This window comes from Orycteropus afer, unplaced genomic scaffold, assembly GCF_000298275.1.
Source record: "Orycteropus afer afer isolate SDZICR_OR568_19922 unplaced genomic scaffold, OryAfe1.0 scaffold00069, whole genome shotgun sequence".
NCBI classification, from domain to species: Eukaryota; Metazoa; Chordata; class Mammalia; order Tubulidentata; family Orycteropodidae; genus Orycteropus; species Orycteropus afer.
Window position 1 is genome coordinate 2,944,203 of NW_006921656.1, and position 20,945 is coordinate 2,965,147.

At 52.8% G+C, this 20,945-nt stretch overlaps 1 protein-coding gene across 1 annotated transcript in view; it reads left to right on the forward strand.

The window, feature by feature from the left end:
* The window catches only part of KCNK9 (potassium two pore domain channel subfamily K member 9), a 98,928-nt gene that overhangs the window by 63,415 nt on the left and 14,568 nt on the right, over positions 1-20,945 (forward strand). The gene's annotated exons all lie outside the window — the stretch shown is intronic.

Below are 20,945 nucleotides of genomic sequence, written 5' to 3' on the forward strand. Positions count from 1 at the left end.
AGCTTGCACCCTCCCAGTGGCAGGGAGCTCACTACCTCATGGGCCATGGCTGGCTCCACCACGAAGGAGGGGCCCCTGCTGCTAAGCTGACAGGGCATCTGTATTACAGAGCCTAAGAGGAGGCCGTCCGTTGCCCAGGCCAAGCTCTGCCAGCCGGACAGCTCATCCCGGGCTGTTTCTGAGCTGTTGTCTCCTGCCACAGTCCTCCCCTCGGCCCTCCTGGCCAGGGGTGGGGTAGAGAAAGAACATATTCCCCAAGGTGATCTGGGTAAGCTGGCAGGGCAGGACGTTGGGCGCTTCTCCAAGCCTGCCAGGGACATTGTGTTAGGCAAGGCAGCCAAGGTCTTTTGATAGGCAGGTAGCCCAGGCCGGACAGAGCAGGGCAGGGCTCCCCAGGAAGGAGCTGGCAGAGCAGCGAGCAGAGGGTATTGGGAGTCCCGGTGTGCACTGGATGGTACTGGGGGCAGGCAAGAGAGCTGGTACGGCTCAGAGGGCAAGGCCTGTGGACAGCATCATCTGGGGCAGCCATTGTGGGCATGCCTGGGCTGGGTGCTTCATACATGGGCTCCTGGCATTGGTGTGCCCCATCCACTCCACCTCAACAGAAGGCAGGTCACGGCGCCCATTCTCAGGGAGGCTTAGGAAGACTAACCAAAAACAAACCAACCAACCCACTGCCATTGAGTGGATTCCGACCCACAGCGCCCCTAGAGGACAGAGTAGAACTGCCCCACAGGGTTTCCAAGGCTGTCAATCTTTACTGAAGCAGACTGCCTCATCTTTCTCCCACAGAGTGTCTGGTGGGTTTGAACCACCGACCTTTCAGTCAACAGCTGAATGCCTTAACCATCATACCACTGGGGCTCCTTTACGAAGATGAAGGGATGCCATAATAAGTCATACATAATCATCTTAGTCTGCTCTGAGCCCTGGACTCTGGTGGGGTTGGGCTTTGTGCCGCAGGCTGAGGAAAGCCGGCTTGGCTTTTAGGACAGGAGTTATAAGGGAGGTTCCCGAGTGGGCTGGGAACACCCCATGCCACACCCTGAGGGTGGCTCTGGGGTGCAGCTGTGGGGCATGAACGGCAGGGCGCCCAGGCCAGCGTCTTCCCTGCAGCACCCAGTGCTGTCCCAAACGTGTGGTTGTGGGTATCCTGACCCACTGCGAGGACCAGGGAGGCTGAAGAAGGCTCCTGTGGCCCTGCCTGAGTCCCTGCTTGGTGCCAGGCCTGGGCGGGTATCTCCCTAAGATCCAGCTCAGTGAAGCACAGATGTCCATGTTAACAAACGGGACACGTGCTGCCTGGTGACACACCCCACGACCAGAACGACTTGTCCTCTGATAACTGATAATCTGTGAGTGACAGTCCACCTTGGTGGTATTTTGAGATGTCTACAGCCATGGGACATGATGTGGGAGTGTGGCTGTCGGTGACACAGTGGCAGTGGCTGCGGACCCCTCGGTGGCTCCTTGTCTGCGTGTGTAATAGGAGGAAACGCTACACTTTGGCTAGAGGGTGGCGGAAATGAAGATGATGTTTCATCCCCCCATTCAAGTTTGTGGAGCCTCTGAGTTTTGCCCACAGACCCTGTGGGTTCGGGGCCCCTCCTGGACTGCCCGTGGCCAGCCCCCAGGGCAAGTGGCTCCCGTTGTAGGAGGTCCAGGCTCTGGCAGAGCTTGAGGCCCTCTCCCTGTGCTGTGACTCGGGGTACAGACTCGCCACTGGCATGGGCTGTGCAGAGAGACCACAGACCTCAGGCCAAGGGCTCTGTTGCTGGTGGACACCAGATCTAGAGGGACCGGGGTGACCCTGGCTTTCTTGGCAGAAGTAGTGAGGGGTGTCCCAGGTGGAAGAACTCACACACGCATAGTCCTAAAAACCAAACCAAACTCATGCCATCGAGTCAATTCTGACTCATAGTGACCCCCTTTGGGTTTCTGAGGCGGCAAATCTTTATAGAAGTAGATTGCCCAGTCTTCCTTGCGCAGAGTGGCTGGTGGGTTTGAACCACCAGCCTTCTGGTTAGCAGTCAAATGTCTTAGGCACTACACCAATGGCTCGAGCAGCCTTAAAAGCTTGGCTTTTTCTGGCAACAGAAGACTGTGGTGTGGCAGGAGCTTGGCAGTACCCTGGGTCGAGTGAGGGATGAGGAAAACACACGAGGACCCCAGTCACAGCCTGACGACGAGGGAGGATGCTTCAGGTGAGAAAAGCCCTGTGCGCCCTTCCATTTAAGCTACACAGACTCAGCACAGCAGCCAGGGTACCCCGTGGGCTGGCTAAGGCTGGCTTTGCTGCTCTGCTGGGGCTCGAGACAATCCCCATAGGGAAGACTGGGGAGGGCCCGAACCTGTGTCAGAGTACCCAGTAAGCACGGGCTTCCTGGTGCTTACTTACTAATCTGTAGTGAACAGTTTCACGTTTTTTCACCACATCAAACATGCTACTTCTAGGGATGGCTGGCCTCTGTCTCTCTCCCAACCCCATAGCCCCTTCCTACAGAAGCAAAGCACCTTTCAAATTTCCTCTCTCTGACAGGGAGAGAGTACCCAGTAAGCAAGGTAGACAAGGATTTAAACATGTGCAGCTGTTCACTACAGAATAATAAGTAAGCACAAGTAAGCCCATGCTTACTTGGCTTATTGGGTCATCCACCCCTGGCCAGAATTGATGTGGCTTTGAGGAAGGCGTTTGCAGGCCCACCCCAGGGGTCGGGTGGGAAATAGGTGGAGATGAGATGAGCAGGTGGAGGCTGGTGGGGACCAGGCAGGGCCTGGCACTCCCACCCGGCCCTCCTGCAGGCATACCGGCTTCCAGTGACATCTCTGTGATTGGGCCAGAGAGAGGTCCTGTGCTCCACCTGGCAGATGTGGAGGCTGACCTCAGAGCGGTCCAGTCCAAGGCCATGTCCCTAAGGGAGAGACTGGGTTAGGATCCATTAGTTACTGCATAGTCATGTGGACAGGCCTGGGTAACACCTGGCAGGCCCTGGGGGTGGAAAGGAGGAGGCGTAGTTTGTCAAATGAATGAATGAACGGATGGATGGATGATTAAGTTAGCACAGAGGCACTAAGGAGCTCTGGGCATACGGTCACCTAGTGGAGGAAGTGCAGGTGGCACTTCCCCCAGGACTTGACGGGTAAGTACTAAATTGTGACCAGATTCTGAAAGACACAGGAGACTAGTGTAGGGAGGGGGTGCAGTGTCATTTTGCAGGGGGTGGTGGGAGGGAGTTCAGTGAAGCTCTTTAGAGGGGATGGAGCTGGGGCCTTCAAGAGCCCCCTCGCCTGGCAGGCCTGGTCCATGCAGGGCTGGGTTGTGTTGGGGGCTTGCCAGGCCACCAGGGTCATGGGGAAGAAGGCAGAGAAATCAGCCAGGCATGCTCTGTTGGGAAGATCAGTGGGAAGGGCGAGGCAGGAAGAGGTGCTGAAGGCGTCAGAACAAATTCTTGAGCTCACACATCCAGAGAAAATAGTGAGCGTGAAGTTAATGAGCTGGGCTCACCATTGAAGCTCAGCATGATAAGACTCGGCCCTTACAGTGGCCTAAGTCAGAAACGAAGGCTCTGTGGGCTGGATGGTCTCTATTCATTCCTCCTTCTATCCCTCTATCCATCTGTCTTCCCTTCTGTGCCACACCAATCCAACCCTTCATCTCATCCACCCATTAATCCATTCTCTGTCCATCCACCTGTTCCATGATTTGTTGGTCACCTTTTGTATGGCAGGCCCTGTGCCAGGCTCACTTCCACTGCGAGTGAATGTATGTTGTGTGGAGCCACATTGCCTGGGTTCAAACCCCAGCTTTACTCCTGCCTAGTGCATGGCCCTTGGCCAGGTCCTCCACCTCTGTGCCTCCATTTCTACTTTTGCAAAATGGTCATAATCCTAGGACTGTTTGTGTGATTTGGGTAAGAGTTGGATGGGCTGTTATTCTCTTACCATCACTGAGTATAGAGTAAGCATCCGGTGATCAGCTGAGTGATTGTGAAGGTGAGGAAGCTGGAGCTCAGAGAGGGGAAGTCCTTTGCCTGAGGTGGCACAGCTTTTGTCCTCTCCCTGCCCCTTCCCTCTCCATGGCCCTCCCCTCCCCTTATGTTACTTCGTGTTGCACATGGATTCTCTGTATACGGTAGCGTTCCATGTGAATAGGCTGTTTTGACATTTTTGGGGAAAAAAACTTGGCAGCTAGTGCCCAGCCTATGTTTGAGGCCACAGAGGCCATGGGAGGGAGGGGCTGGGGACACAGGCCACAGGAGGGAGGGGCTGGGGCAGGAGTCCCTACAGTAGGCACAGTGGGTGAGGGATGTGTGCTGAGGCCAGGCAGTGGGGACAGGGGGAGGTGCTGGTGGCCAAGGGATGGGGGGAGGAAGACGTGAGATCCGTTGGATGCTCATGTTGGTGGCCAGCACGGAGTGAGTGACACCCTGGTTCGAAACCATCCAATCGGAGAAGGGGCACATCACCGAGGAGCCACCAGGAGGTGGAGTTGTGCTCACAGGCCCTCTTTGTACCCGGCTAAACAAACACAAGGAACAGATGCTGCTTCTGTTACTCATTACCCAGGTGCTGGGCTGGCCACTGACTCTGTCCCAGCCAGCCCACTCCCCATGCATGCTGGGACGGGGAGGGCTCATGGGGTGTGAAAGCCAGGCGCTGTTGGAGCAATGCCCCCAGCCGGCTTCACCAGGCCCCAAAGCACAAGTGCCCAGGACTAGAATGCCCCCGGAGGCTGGGAGAGACCTCCCAGCAGAAAAAGCAGCTGGCACGTGATCAGGAACTACCACTCACAGGAGCTCCCACCCCCTGCCTGTGCTCTCCAGCTCTGTCGCCTGGGGCAAGTCCCTTGACCTCCCTGAGCGTGTTTCTTCCTCCAGGAACTTGGGGCCCACCGTCTCTAGCACTGGGTGTGCTAGAGGAAGAAGGTTCTCCACCCTCAGGAGTGGGGGCAGGCAGGGGTCTGTGCATCTTTGAACCTTCAGGGCCTGCCCCAAGTCCTGCCCTTCCTTGGTTGCTGGTTCTTTCCTGTGAGGAGGCAGGTGGTTGAGTGGTAGAACTCACAGGAGACCTGGGTTCGATTCCTGGCCAGTGTCCCTCATGGGCAGCTTGTCCCTGGAGGCCTGAGTGTTGCTAGGACGCTGAACCAGTTTCAGTGCAGCTTCCAGACTGAGACGGACCGGGAAGGAGGGCTGACGATCTCCTGGGCATCAGCCAGCGAGAGCCCTCAGATCACAGTGCTCTGACCCCCCGCTGATCACCGGGATGGCACGGGCGGGGCAGCGTTTCCTTCCGTTGCATTGGGGGTCACCATGACGGGGGCTAAAACACAAACGATTATTCGAAATGGTGACAGATTGGAGTTGAATGAATTCAACTTCATAACACCATCTAGGTGGAGGATTTATGGCCATAACCACATGGTGTTTGGGAAGAATTAAAATGAAGAATTTTTATTGACAATATACTGGTGTAAACACTTTGTGTTAAGTAGGAAAAAGCAGGCCACACCATTGCTTATATGCAGTTTGGTCCGGGCCACGGAAGACGGATTTGGGAAGAAGGCTTGTTTCTCGAGCTGCCTCCTGAGTGGAGGGATGAGGGGCTCTTTTGCTCAGCTTCTTTAAACTTGGTCTTTTTTTTTTTTAAAAAAAATTGTGATTCTTTTCAGTATAATTCCTGTAATCAACAGATTACAAAATGGGAAAAATCTGAAAAATGCAAAATGGAATAAAGAAGTGGCTGGGAGGTAAATCAAGCAGGACTCTATCACTCAGCATTTGTCCGTTTATTTTCTCGTTTTGTGTTTCAGTTGCTTATCTCCACAGGGTTGGGTGACTTGCCCAAGGTCACCCAGCTAAGACATGGATGAGGTGGGACTGCCGCCCAGATCTTCTCTAGCTGTTATTACAGAGTCATTATGACCACAAAATGTCCCCTGCCCCCGAGGTGCCAGCCTGCCCCCTTGCTGTGGTGTCCAGTGCTGGCTGCTGCAGGGGAGGGGTGGTGACAGGGGCAGGGAGAGTCCACCCAGTGACATTCGACCTTGGCTTCTTCAGGAAGGGCATCAGGGCAGAGCTGTGGTTGGACATGGCTTTCTCCCTGTGGGGCCACCCAAGAAGCTTCAGTCAGTAGGTATTTGTCTTTGAGGACCCTGCTGGCTTCTGTCCAAACTACACAGTCCTCAGAGAACTGCCAGTGTCCTGCTGCTCGTCAGTGTGGGAATGGGTGCCTGGCAGTGAGCCTACCACCTCATGTTAGGGCTGTGCCTCTCCTTGCTTGGCACGGTACCTGGTACATGGCATGCTGTCATCATCATCATTGTCCCCATAATCGCCACCATTGTCATTGTCATCGTCATTGTCACCATCATCATTGTTGTTGCCATCATCGTCAATCATCATCAATCATCTTCATCACCATGGAGAGCGTCTATACTGCTGACTCCAGCACCGATCCCTAGGGTTCTGATTCAGGGCCAGGAATCTGCATTTTGGTCAGGACCCTGGGGAATGGTCCCTGGCTGTGCTTTGAGACTCAAACACTGGCCCAGGGAGTGCGAGAGTGGTTGGTGCCCCACGGGGGTGGCCCAGGGCCAGTGTGAGAGGACTGAGATGGGTGGGTAGGTGCCCACAGCTGGTCCGTCCGTGTGATGGACACTGGGCTGTGCTTTTTCCACTCAGTGCTCATGGTGCCTCTCTGGAAGCTGGGTGAGCATGTGACAGTTTCCTTTTCCTTTTGACCAATGAAGAGACAGAGACTCCTGGAGGCCCAGCAATTGGCTCATACCCACGGGACTAGCACGAGCGCTGGGGGTTCACCTTTCAGGCCAGTGGGTGCCCTGTCAAATGCCCCCTCCATCCTGTTAGAAAAGGGACGTGATTTGTTGCTAAACTCCAGGTGGCTACTCTGGCTTTTCCAGTAGCCCCACCTGAAAGGAAAAGCATTCTGAGGACAGGTTTTGATTTGAGGGAGAGGATTCCATTTCCTCTGACATCTGTTGAGGGCCTACTGTGGGTTTCACTTCTGGGATTGCATTTTGCATCAGCTGTGGTGCTCTGAGAAGAGTTTAATCATAGGTCTGTTATCGTTGTTGGTTTAGCATGAACCTTGTGATCTCTATGTACTTGGCACTGTTTCACCAGAGTTCAAGTGCTTTACTGGATCACCTCATTTAGCTCCACAGCCACCCCAAGAGGAAGGCCCCGTCATGTTACAGAGGGGCCAGCGACCTTCCTGTTACCTGAACCCAGGGCTCTGCCTCTGAATTCCAGTGCTCTTCCCAGGCCTGTCCCTTGAAGGCCACCTTCCCGGGTGCAGATTCCTGTGGCTGGCTCCTGGTGGTCCCCAGGGCAGCGTCCTGTGGTTAGGAGGGGCCCAGAAGCTAAGCGGGTCCTCATTTTCCCCAGGGGCAGGGCATCTGCCAGGAGTGGGCAGCCAGGGCGCTCCTCCCTGTGAGGTGGGGCAGCGCTCTCTGGGCCAGCTCCCTTGGCCTCAGTTGAGCCTCCCTGGCCTGCCCAAGCAGTTCCCAACCGTCCAGCCACCAACAAGACAGATGCAGCGCCACTCCTGGGGTCCAGGGGCCATCCCTCATCTGCAGACAGCGGGGCAACCGCTTTAATTAAAAGGGCTTCATGGGTCTGGAGAGATGAATTGGGGCCAGCTTCTATTTGTCAGGGCTTCCTCCGGCTGGGATGGAGGTGTGTGGGCAGGTCTGCTCCACGGCAGGGGGGTGGATGATGAGCTCTTGGCAGGAGCCCCCATTGGCAGCCCGATGCTAGACCTGGCTCAGCATGTAGCCCCGGGATAGGTGACAGCTTCTCTGTGCCTCAGTTCCTCATCTATGAACTGAGGACATTCTAGCCCACCAACAGCTATTATCGCTCATAATCTTTGTAAGACCCTCATGTTTATTGTACCCTCTGCTGAAAATACAGCTGATTTAAAACATTGGAAACCATGCTCAGCATGTAACATCATCATCACCGTTTTCATCCTTGTTACCATCTTCATCACCATCATCATCATCTTGTCATCACAATCCTGGGCTCCCCAGGGCCTAGCACAGTGTCTGACACAGCAACATGGTCATCGCCCTCATTGTCATTGTCATCCTGCTCCTCATCACAGTGCCTGACACCTGGCATACCATCGCCATGATCATCATCTTTGTCACCACCACTGTCATCACTATCTTGGGCTGTCCAATGCCTGACATAGTGCCCGATACATGGCACCATCATTGCGGTCACCATCATCATCCTTGTTGCCATCACTGTCAACATCATCATTGTCACCCTTGTTGTCATCACTCTCTTGGGCTCCCCAGTGCCTAGCACAGTGCCTGGCACCTTGTAGGTACTCAATAGTTATTTGTTGAATGAATGAATGAATGAAATGAGGTCACTGCTTTGTGCAAGGCAATGGGGATACAGAGAAGAATGGTACAGCCAGCTCACCCACTGGAGACATGAGGGGCAGAGACACCCTCGCCCAGACTGTAATGGTCTGTTCATGGAAAGAGGGCATGCACTCTTGGGGACCTGAGAGCCATGGGCCCTGGTGTCAAAGCCTCCGCTCCCCTCTTGTCCACACTAACACTTCATTGGCCTCTTCCCTGCCTTCCTGTTGCTGCCTGTCTCCTTCCCCAGGCCCAGCCCTACCTGCTCCCCTCATCTGGCTGGGGCTGGGAGGAGGTGAGACTCTCAGCTCCCATTCTTCCCATGGGACAGGGAGCATTGCTTCACGACACATGGACCACCTGGACTCACTCTGGCTGCATGAGGGCTGGGCGCAGGGCTGGGGGCAGTCAGATCTAGGGTCGACTCCTCCTCTGCCATGTCACCAGCTAAGTGACCTCAGCCTAGTTACTAACCCCTTAAGCCTCAGTTGCCTCATTTACAATATGGGTACTGTAGTCGTACTTTCTGTAGGTGCTTGGGTGTGCCTGGCACTTGGCATTTGTTATGCATGTCACGGATTTTATCTGCCATTCACTCATTCATTTAACACCTTTTTACCATGGTCCTACTATGTGCTGGGAATAGGGACACAAAGAGCAATGAGCACAGTAGGTTCTGGAGGGCTCCATGCTGGGCCCTGCAGCCCTTAGACCACCCATCCTTCAGCTGCTTATCCTTTGGGGTCCTGATGTGGGGGGAACAGTTCTGATTGGGACAGAGTTCGGGACCAGCCCAGCTGCCCATTTCTGGATCCCTTAGCTAGTGGTTCTCTGGTCAAGTCCTTGCCTTCTACGCTGGGGACCGGGGTTTGATTCCTGGCCAACGCACCTCAGGCAGAGCCACCCGCTGTCTGTCAGTGGAGACTAGCTTGTTGCTGTGATACTCAACGGGAGACTTGGAGCTTCCAGACTGAGAGGGCGTAGGAGGAAAGGGCTGGAGATCCCCTTCTGAGATCAGCCAGTGAAGGCCATCTGGATGACAGCAGGCTAATCTACAGCCACTCACGGGGTTGGTGCAGCACTGGTCAGTGTTATATTGTGTTGTGCGTGGGGTTGCCATGAGTTGTGGCTGACAGGATGGCAGCTGACCACCACCACAACCACAACAACACTGTTCGTTGGTCACTGCCTCTGTTCCAAGCAGCACCTCTTAGAGTCCCTGGAATTTCATTGCAAAACACAAGCCCCAAGCACAGCTTGTTGTTGTTGTTATTTGCCATCGAGTCGGCCCCGACTCATAGCAACCCCTCCTTGGGTTTCTGAGCCAGTATCACTATGGAAGTAGGAATGCCCAACCTTCCTTCCAAGGAGTGGCTGGTGGGTTTGAACCGCCAGCCTTCTGATTAGCAGTCAAGTGCCTTAGGCACTATGCTACCAGAGCTCCAAGCACAGCAGAAGGGTGGTTTTTGTCCCCTCGTTGAGGACCCCAGGGCAGGCCTGGGGGGGCTGTCCATGCCTGTTGCTGGATACCGTTGGGTCGATTCCCACCCCTAGGGCCCCATGCGCAGAGAACTACCGCCACAGGCTTCCCTAGGCTGTAATCTTTCGGGGAGCAGATCACCAGGTCTTTCTCCCATGAAGCCGCTGGCTGGGTTCCGTCAGCCAAGGTCATGCCTGGGCTAGTGCATTTCTTCGTACCCTCCCTGCTTCCATCACCACCTCAGGAGCCTGTGTACCTGCAAATCAAGTCAACCAAGTGCAGAATCTTCAGGGCAGGAGAAAGGGTGAGAGTAGCTGTCAAGGGGGTCTTTGTTGGTCCAGCCCCTTGGCAAATGTCACCAACTAGGTGCCAGGCTTGGCCCTGGGGTTTGGAGACAAATCAGGGTCAGAGCTTGCCCCTGTGGTCTTGCTGCATCCGCCAGCTCCACCAGGAGAGAGACATTCCCTTCAATGCAGATGACCCAGGGGGCTTCCTTAGGGGGCGAGCAGGGTGTGGGACATCTGGAGAGGTGGCTCTGTCCTGGCGGCTCATGGCTATAGATGGTGCCATCCCCATGCTAGGGGGGCTGAGAGGAGAAAGGACTCAGGGGTATACGTCTGGAGGGCAACCACTGACCCCTGGCATGTGGGCCTGACTGCCTCATTGCCCACAAGATGGGGTGATCTTTATCAAAAGGCAAGGGCTTTGCAAGTGGCTGAGCTGGGCTCCATGCACGGGCATACCTGGATGCCTGGCCTGCCTGGGCAGAGGAGGGTGCAGCCCGCTGGCTGCACCCCTTCAAAGTCGTGCCTGGCTGAGCCACGAGGTGGCCATCCTGGTAGATGGCACAGGTTCTGCTCTTCCACGGGGTCTCCACCTTCTCTCTGACCTCTGGGACAACAAGTCTTACTTGCCTCATGGTGGACCCTTGCCTTGGACCTGGTCCCTGAAGGGATTTGGCCTTGAGACCCCCAGCCTAAGGGAGCAAAGAATTAGGGAACACTTGACTCAGCCTGTGAGTCTGCTTTGCTGGGCTGTCCCAGCCCAAGGCTGAAGGACGAAGGGAGAGAACCAGCAGGTGAGGAGGGGCAGGTATCCGTGAATGAAGCCTACCCACTTTTTCTTACAGTATGTGCAAAGGCCCAGAGGCACAAGACCGAGGGAACGAGAATAGTCAGATGTCAGCAGGGAGCTCATAGAGTTTCTTGGAAATGGAAAGGCAAAATCTAAGACCCCCGGAGTCCAAGGAGGGGCTGCAGCTCAGGGAGCCCTGGGCCAGGTGCTTTGTGTCTGGTGCCTTCTTGTAATACCCACAGAAAGCCTTGGAGGAAGGTCCTGGTTTCATTCTGTATTCTGGGGCAGGAGCCCAGGCACAAGGTGCTGAAGCATCACTCCTGAAGTCACACCAAGGAAGTGGAGTCAGGCCGAGCTGAGCCTGGGTTTTTTCCACTCTGCTGCAGACTCAGAGACACTTGGGTGGCTGTTACGTAAGGGAGGGTCTGGGAGAGCTGTGGCTCCATGTGTGTGTAAGTGTGTGTCTGTGCACATGCACGTCCATGTGCGTGTGTGTCTGTGCATGTGTGTGCATGGCAGTGTGTATGCATGTCCATGCAAGCCTGGGTGTCTGTGTGTGCATGTCTGTCCATATATATGCATGCATGTGAGTGTGTATGCATGTCTGCACAAGTGTGTGAGTGTGTGGGCGTGTGTCTGTGTGCATGTACGTGTATTTTCCCAAAGGCACTGGCTGTGGCCTTTCAGGAAAGAGGTTGACACGGTCATTTTCTGGCATGGAGGATTACCCGTGTGTTAGCTGATGTCCTTGGGCAAGTGTGGTTGTTGTTATTTTTAGGTGCTGTTGAGTTGGCTCCAGCACACGGCGACCTGGGTACAACTGAACAAAACATGCCCAGTCCCGTGCCCTCCTCACCATCGTGGCTATGCTTGAGCCCATCATCACAGCCACTGCATCAACCCCTGTGAGGGGCTCCCCCTGCTCTACATTTTTAAAAAAATATTGTGATTTGGGTGAAAGTTTACAGAGCAAATTCATTTTCCATACAGCAGTTCAGATACATTTTGTTTTATAACATTGACTGCAATTCCCCACAATGTAACAGCTCTCTTCCCACTTCCTCCCCATAGTTACCTCTTCCCTGTGTCCTTCCCTCTCATGCACTGTGGCCCCCCAAGCTCTCTCCCTGTGCAAGTACTGCCCTTCTGATCGCTCCAAGGAGTATATCTACCTGATGTAAATGTTCACCCCATAGGCCTGTCTCTTGTTTGGCTGGAAGCCACAGAAGTGAGTTCAATTCCAGACCTGAAGGATAACTAGGGGCCATCATCTTGAGGGTCTCACCAGGCTCTATCAGACTAGTAAACCTGGTCTTTTTTTTTTTTTAATGACTTTGAGTTTTGTTCCACACTGTTCTCCTACTCTATCCAGGATCTCCTGCACTGATCCCTTTTTGAGTGGTTGACAGTGGTAGCCGGGCACCACCTAGTTCTTCTGGTCTCATGGTCACATAGGCTGAGGATTGCATGGTTCACTAGTTCCTTGAACTGTTTCCATACATCTTTGGTTTTCTTCATTCTTCTTTGCTCTGGGCTAGGAGAGACCCATCGTTGCATCTAGATGGCCGCTTGCAAGCTTTTAAGACCCCTGTTGGTACTCATCAGGGTAGGATGTAGAACATCGTTTTTGTGTTGTGAGTTATACCGATTGAACTAGATGTCAAGGATCTTCCCGTTTTTTGCTGACCCTCTACTTAACCAAGCATAATATTGTTCTCCAGGGAATGGTCCCTTCTGACAATATGCATAAAGTATGAGAGACGAAGACTGGCCATTCTTGTTTCCAAGGAGCATTCTGGCTGTACTTCCCCCAAGACAGATTTCTTTGTTCTTTTAGCATCCAGGGTACATTTGTTATTTTTCACCATAATTTAAATGCACCAGTTCTTCTGCAGTCTTCCTTGTTCATTGTTCAGCTCTCACACACATATGAGGTGATTGAAAATACCATGGCCTGGGTTAGAAACACCTTAGCCTTCAAAGTGATGGCTTTGCTCTTCAGCACTTGGAAAGAGGTCTTTTGCAGCAGATTTGCCCAGTGCAATATGTCATTTGAGTTCTTGGCTGCTGCTTCCATTGGGGTTGATTGTGGATCCAAGTAAAATGAAATCCTTGACAGCTTCAATCTTTTCTTCATTTATCATGATTCTACTTATTGGTCCAGCTGTGAGGATTTTCATTTTCTTTACTTGAGATGTAAACCACTTAGGGCTCACAACTCCAAGAGGTTGGTACTAACATTAACCTTGTTTGGCAACAAGGAAGCCAAGGTGCAGAAAAGTTACATGGTAGGCACTGCCGTAAGCATTTTCTAAGCGGTTTTTGCATTTACGGCACGTTTACTATTCATTGTAAGACAAGGGGCTGCTAACATGCTCGCTTCCATTTTATCTTGCTTGGGTTTTATTATTCCTCAATGGAGTGTCTCATGCTGCAAGGGGACGTGTGTGCATGCATGCCCAGGACCTGGTCAGCATCTTATCACAGGCTGCACTCTATAGTCAGAGCCCTACAGCCACATCCATTCCCACCACTAATGGCACTTACCCAAGACCACATGGCTACTCATGTCCCTGAGACCCAGTTTTCTCACCTGTAAAATGGACGTAACTGTTCGCACTCTGACCATCCCCCAGAGAATGACAGAATGAGTACGAAAGGGCTTTGGGGACTGTTCCTGTCTACACCAAAGTGAGGGATTCCTCTCGTGGGGATTCTGCTGAGCAACATGATGCAGTGCAGGGTGGGTGGTGATGGTCAGCATAGCTCAGCTTCTCTGCTGGTCAGTGGTCACATTTATCAAGTGTTTGTTTTGAGCTGGGTGCACAACAGATACCAAATACCACTGGCTGGATGCATACAGTGGGCTCTGTTCCACACAGTCATTCAGGGACTGAGGTTTCCAACACCTGGAAGCTCCATCCTGTTCTAGGAGCTCAAGGTCCTATCTGTCTTTGGGCAGAAAGACAGACAAATGGAGAAATGATGGATGGGCTGTTGTTAGCTGTGAGTCAGCCTCTGACTCCTGGCAATGCCATGAACAATGAAACGAAGTGCCACCAAGTCCTGCACCATCCCATGATCAGTTGTGGCTCAGCCCTGTGTAATGCACAGGGCATTTATTGGCTAATTTTTGGAAGTAGATCATCAGGCCTTTCTTCCTAGTCTATGTTAGTCTGGAAGCTCTATCGAAACTTGTTCAGTATCATGGTAACACGCAAGCTTCCATTGACAGGCGTTTGGCACTGCTTATGAGGTTATATTGCTAGGAATTGAAATTGGGTCTCTAACACAGGAAGTAAGAATTCTACCACGGAGCTACCACTTCCCTACACAGATAGACACATTACTGGATGGATGGATGATGGATTGATGGATAGATGGACGAATGAGTGGGTGGATGGGTGGATGATGGATGGGTGGGTGGATGGATGGAGGAGGGATGGATGATGGACAGGTGGATGGATAGATGGGTGATGAATGGCTGGACGTAGGATAGATTGGTGATAGATGGGTAGGTGTGTGTATGGATGGATGGATAATGTATGTAGGATGGATGGATGGATGATGGATAGATGAGTGGATGATGGATGATGACGGATGGATAGAGGATGGATGGATGGATGGGTGGGTGGGTGAATGGATGAATAATGAGAGTTAAAGGGAGAGAGGATCATGAGGCAGGTTTTTTGGGACTCGTGCTGCAAGTGGTGGCCTACGCTCCCATGCACATTTTGTGGGCTGGCCCTGAATCATATGGCTACAGCCATTTGAAAAGGAACGTGTGGCCTAACTGTATGCCACATAGGTGGATGGGTGGGCACTGGCAGTGTCTACTAGAACCAACCTGCTTCTGTTGCTTCTTGACTAAACAAATATCTCTCCACACTTGAGCCCCTGGAAGCAAGTTGGCTGACTTTGAACTCCAATGCGAGATTGCTCTGGGGATTGAGTTCAGTTATAACACACACCCACACGGTGCCTAAAACCAGGCTTGGTGGCATCTCTTTGGATTGAACTTTCACCCCTTTGCATCTTACATGCTGTGTGTCTCTTTAGATCCTTTCTATTCAGCGTAGAAAGGACCCCTGGAGGCATCATGGTCAACCACTCAGCTGCTAGCTGAAATGTTGGCAGTTCAAACCTACCAGCTGCTCTGTGGGAGAAAGGTGTGGCAGTCTGCTCCTGTAAAGATTACAGCCTTGGAAACCCTATGGGGAAGTTCTACTCTGTCCTGTAGGGTCACTCTGAGTAGAAATTGACTCAACAGCAATGAGTACTCAGTGTGAGGTCCACAGGTGGCACAACACTGACGAGTTTGCTTGAAATACCGGGTCTCAGGTCCCCAGACCTGTTGACTCAGAACCTGCATTTTAACAAGGTCTCAGGAGACCCATGTACTTGAATAATCAAAGGCCGAGAAGCAGTGTTTCGTTTCCCAGTGCTGCTCTAACAGAAGTACTGCAAGTGCTTGGCTTTAACAAATGGAAGCTTACTTTCTAACAGTTTAGCAGGCGAGGTATCTGAATCAGGGTGCCGGCTCACGGGGAGGGCTCCTTCTCTGCTCGGGGACAAGACCCTTCTCTTTTCCAGCCTCTGTTCCTCAGTTCCCCGGTGATCTTCATGTGGTGTGCGTCTTCCCTCCTTTTGTTCTTGATTCTCTGTACCTCCTCTCTTTCCGTATCCCAAAAGTGATTGGCCTGAGACATCCCACATGGATATGGCCTCATTAACATAACAAAGAAAGTCCTCTTCCCAAAGGGAATCACATCCAAAGGTATAGGGGTTCAGGACAGGGCTTTGAGCTCTGTTCAAAATGGTTCACTCACGGCTGACAGAGAATATGAGCATTATGTACCAACTACGTCTGAGTGTGGTATTTTGATTGACCCTACTAGGAAACTCCTTGGAAGGAAGGTTGGGCAATCTACTTCCGTAGTGATTCCACCTCAGAAACCCAAGGAGGGGTCGCTATGAGTTGGGTCTGACTTGATGGCACATAACACAATAGCAACAACAACAGGCAGCTGTGCCCTACTGAGAGATGGAGGCCAACATACATTCAAGTGGTGTGATCGGCCGCCATCTTTGACCAGGGCACTGGTGCATGTTTCCTGTTGTTGGTGGTGGTGCCATGACTCATAGTGACCCTATGCACAACAGAAGGAAACACTGCCTGGTCCTGAGGCATCCTACTCAGGTCAAGATCCTACACCCAAGAGATTTGGTTGCTATGCAACATGTGAGCTCTTTCGGCCATGAATGGTGTGTGATGAACCAGTTGGAAGCCCTGGTTTAGAATTTAGAACATGTATTTCTCAGGAGCACAATTCAATCCCTAACGTCACTTTAGGGGCACAGACACAGCCCCTCTGCCTTCCTTTCAGCTTCCCAGGCTTCCCAAGGGGCTGAATTTCTAGTTGATGGTTTTCAGCTGTAGATGAACTATTGCTTTTGTGCCTACCCACCAGTCTGCCCCATGGGCCAGACTCACACCAATTTCACAGATGAGAGCCTTGATGCTTGGTGTCAGGCCTCCTAACACCAAGTCATTTATATGTCCGTGAGCCAAGAACCCCCTCCCACACTGCGCTGGGATTCGGAGTTGGGGAAGAGGCACCTCCTTGGAGCAGGTGGTGTTGGAGATGGGCCGTGGCAGGGAGCAGAACTCGGTCCTGTGGGTGGGAGGTGGTTTGCCAGGTGGGAGGCAAAGCCCTAACCAAGCCTTGGAAGGGGTCTAGTGGGCCGCCTGGGGCACAACTGCCCCCGGGCCAGGCTTGAACCGGAGCCGGGAGTGAGTGGGCATTTGTGGTGCTCTCTGTTCCCACCAGCTGATCTCTGTGTTCCGAATTCTACCTGCTCTCTCTCATGCCCCAAAAGAGGCTCTTCATATCCAATAGAAACAAAGCTGGAGTTTACACAATTTCGGCCTGGTTTCACTTCCTTAAGGAATGTTAAATTACTGTGTAAAGGATGTGCATTAGTGCTAGCTTGAATTTAAAAGCTGCTTCTTCTAAATGGACTTTTCTAAAGTCAGCCACTTTTGCTGTAGACTTTCATATTCGAATTCAGATTCATTTCCCCACAGTTTTGTGGCTGTATCCTGGAGAGAGGGGAAGGGAGAGTAGAATGGAAGAGGTAGAGGTGACTTTTATGTGACAGGGATGGAAGAGACCAGAAGAAAACTCAGGCTGCTACAAGTCCCTTGACAGACTGAAAGTCCGTGGCCCCATGTCTGCAGCTCCAGGCACTCCAGAGTGGGTGATAATCAAACCCCGATTGGCCTGACTCCAGACTTCGAGGCTTAGAAAGATAATACACTTTGGCCAAGGGGTTACCCAAAATGTGGGCTTGTAGTTGGGGAGACGCAGTCAGTTCGGTCCCACCGAGAGAAAAGTGACTTTAATCACTGAGGCATAAGCAGGAACAGACAGTTTCAGAATACACTGAAAGCCTGCCTGCCCCTAGTGGAGAAGTGCAGGGCTGATGTAGGTTGAACTACAGCACATGGTGGTTAGGGTTAGCTTATGGTGGGAGCTCTGGTGGCATAGTGCCTAAGGCACTTGACTGCTAAGAAGGCTGGTGGTTCAAACCCACCAGCAACTCCTCAGAAGGAAGGTTGGGCAATCTACTTCCATAGAGATACCACCTCGGAAACCCAAGGAGGGGTCACTATGAGTCGGATCCCACTTGAGAGCAGTGAGTTTATTTGTTTTTTTTTAAAGTTTATGGTCACATGTACATGTTCTATTTTCAAGGGCTGGGCACTTTAACCCACAAAAAGGACAAAAGGATTTGCTTAGTAATGACCATGAATCTTATCGTTTGGCTCTGGAAGGTATCAACACCAGGTGAGTTCTGTTTTTGTCAAGGCTGACCTCCCTGGGGGGCTCTGGTGGGGTAGTGGTTAAAGCGTTTGGTTCCTACCAAAAGGTCGGTAGCTCGAACCCCCCAGCTGCTGTGTGGTAGGGCGATGAGGCAGTCTGCTTCCGTAAAGACTTGCAGCCTAGTAAGCCCGGTGGGGGCAGTCCTACCCTGTCCTAAAGGGTCACCCTGAGTGGGAGTCGACTTGATGGCAGTGGGTTTGGTTTGACTGACCTCCCTGGAGTTTCTCTGGCTACATTCTTGGCATCCTTTTGTTTGGTGCCCCTGGGTCCCAGTGCTCTTTCCCGAGGCTACTTTGTACATGAGGTCATCAAAGGTAACTGGGTGTTTTCTCGCCCTAAATACAGGGGCAGGACTGCTTACTTTGCAAAGGGTGTGCCCCGCCCCAACCGTCCGTGCCTTGACAAATGTGAAATAGTTTAGCTCAGCTCCTGGCACAAAGTGTGCGTTCAGTAAACCCTGCTGTGGTAATACTAAGGGTCCCTGGGTGCCAACAGTGTGCCTGGGGTGGCACAAATGGTTTGTGCTTGGCTACTAACCGAAAAGTTGGCGGTTTGAACCCCCCAGGAGCACCAAGGAAGAAAAGCTTGTGATTGATTTCTGGAAGGATTACAGCCAAGGCAGCCCCGGAGAGTACAGTGCTGCTCTAACCCACGGGGTCGCCCTGAGGTGGGGCTGACTCAACAGCAGTGGTTTACGTTGGTTTTGGTCGTTGTAGGTGGTGTTGAGTTGGTTCCCACGCATAGGGACCTGTGTTCAACAGAGCGAAACACTGCCTGGTCCTAGGCCATCCTCCCAGTTGTTGCTCCGCGTGAGCCCATCATTGCAGCCTCTGTGTCAGGCCATCTCGTTGAGGGTCCTCTTTTTCACTGATTCTCTCTAAAGTAGAGGGAGCTTTTTGGCAGCACCTATGTTGTTGTTATGAATTCTAAGATGCCTTTGATTGATGGTCATTTTTGAGGAAAAGGATAACCTCATGACACATACTCACTGATGAAGACCAACCACTTTTTCCCGGGTTCCTGGCTTTGGAAGAGCTTCCAGGGGGAAGCTTGGGCAGTGGTGGATGCCTCCGAACTCGTCCTTCTGCAGTTGCCCCAGTTTCCGCCAGAGGGCGCACGTGCACCTGTGCTTGCCCACTCTAGTGGTTAGACTCTCATCCGGTGAGTGGGCCTGGATGGAGACATTAACCATCATTCTGGTCCATTAAACTCTTTATTGGAAATATTTTATACAAGCTTCTTCCAGAAGCAAACAGATTGAGAGGGTGGTTGACAGATAGGCGCTTTGATCCAGGCCTGTGCCTGGAGCTGGTGGGGCTGGGCAGGAGTGGGGTGGGGCATGTCCATCAGTCCTGGAGACATCAGGCTCAGTTCAGAGCCCGGCCCCACAGGTGCCTCCTCAGAGCCCTGACAGCCCTGGGAGCTGTGACATTACCCACGGGTGGATGGAGGAGGCAGGGCAATAGCCGTCCCCCCCTGGGTCTCAGCCTCACCCACATGTGCAGATGGGCTCAGCTGGGATTCGAGGCATGAGTCCAGGCTCTCCTCAGTACTTGGCTCCCCCACGTTGCCCCATTAAAGCCTGTGCTGCAGGGGGCATGTGACCGCAGACTTGGCTTGGTTCAGGGCTGAGGCCAGGAGCATGTGCATAGCTAAGTGAGGCCGGCTGCCTGTGGCTGCCCAGAGGATGCTGAGCGCTCCCTGGGGGGAGAGGCTTGGTGCCCACCTGGGTTACGCTCAGAAAGAGCCTGCCGCCTCCCCTGGTGTCCAGCGTGGGGCAAGCCCTGGCCAGCTGCCCCTTCTCTCCAAAACCCCACCCAGCCACCAGCCCCAGCACCTCCGGGACCTCCTTTCATCCCTCCCAGACTCACCTCCATGGGAAGTTGGCCTTTAAACAGAATTCTCTTTATCGAGGTCAGGTTCACAATACATACAATGAACTGTTTTAAAGTGAACCATGGTACTTAGCAGTCTCTCAGTTCCAGGACATTTTCATCACCCCACAAGAAGACCCTATGCCATTAGCAGCCCCTCCTTATTCTCCCTCTCCCCAGCCCCTGGCACCACTAAGCTGTCCTCCGTCTGTGGGCTTGCCAACACTGGGCGGTTCGTGGAAGTGGAATCACACAGTGAGGGCCCTTTGTACCTGGCTGTTCCTTAGGCCCAAGTGTCCCAGGCTTATCCGCCTAACAGCCCGCTCAGTGCTCCTTGCCTCTTAGGGCAGAATGCCGGTCCATGTGTGACCAGGCCACCACTGGGGTGGTTTCCACATTCAGGGCACTGGGACTGGTGCTTCCATGAATATTCACAGCCAAGTGTCTCTGTTCCCACTGGCAGTTCTTTGGGGAGTGGAATTCCACTGCGAGTGGAATGCTGAGAATAATTGTTCGAGACTGTTTGTTGCGTGGCTGTGAGTAGGAGCAGAGAATGCTGCTGAAGGGACTGAGGGTCTTACCTCTTCCTTCCTCAGGATCTGGGGCGGTCACCGCTGTCCACAGGCCCCTGCTCCCATGGGAAGGGTTCATAGCCCCCTCACAAGGCTACGTGGGGCCTAAGGAGAAGCAAGTAGAGGAGCAGCAAGCCACGTGCCATCAACACAATTGTGTTTGGGGCCATGGAGTTGGTTCCAACTCAGAGCGACCCATGAACAACAGATGGAAACTCCGCCCAGTCCTGTGGCGTCCTCACAATCGCTGCTGTGTTTGAGCCCATTGTTGCAGCCACTGTGTCAGTCCATCTCATTGAGGATCTTTCTCTTTTTCACTAATCCTTTACTTTAACAAGGAGCTCTGGTGGCATAGTGGTTAACACATTTGGTTGCTAACCGAAAACTCAGTGGTTTGAACCCACCAGCCACTCCATGGGAGAAAGATGAGGCAATCTGTTTCTGTAAAGACTGACAGCCCTGGAAATGCTGTGGGGCAGTTCCACTCTGTCCTCTAGGGGCGCTGTGGGTCAGAATGGACTCCACGGCAGTGGGTGTGGTTTGGGCTTTGCTTCCGTGAAGATTGACAGCCTTGGAGACCCTGTGGGCAGTTCCACTCTGTCCTCTAGGGGCGCTGTGGGTCAGAATGGACTCCACAGCAGTGGGTGTGGTTTGGGCTTT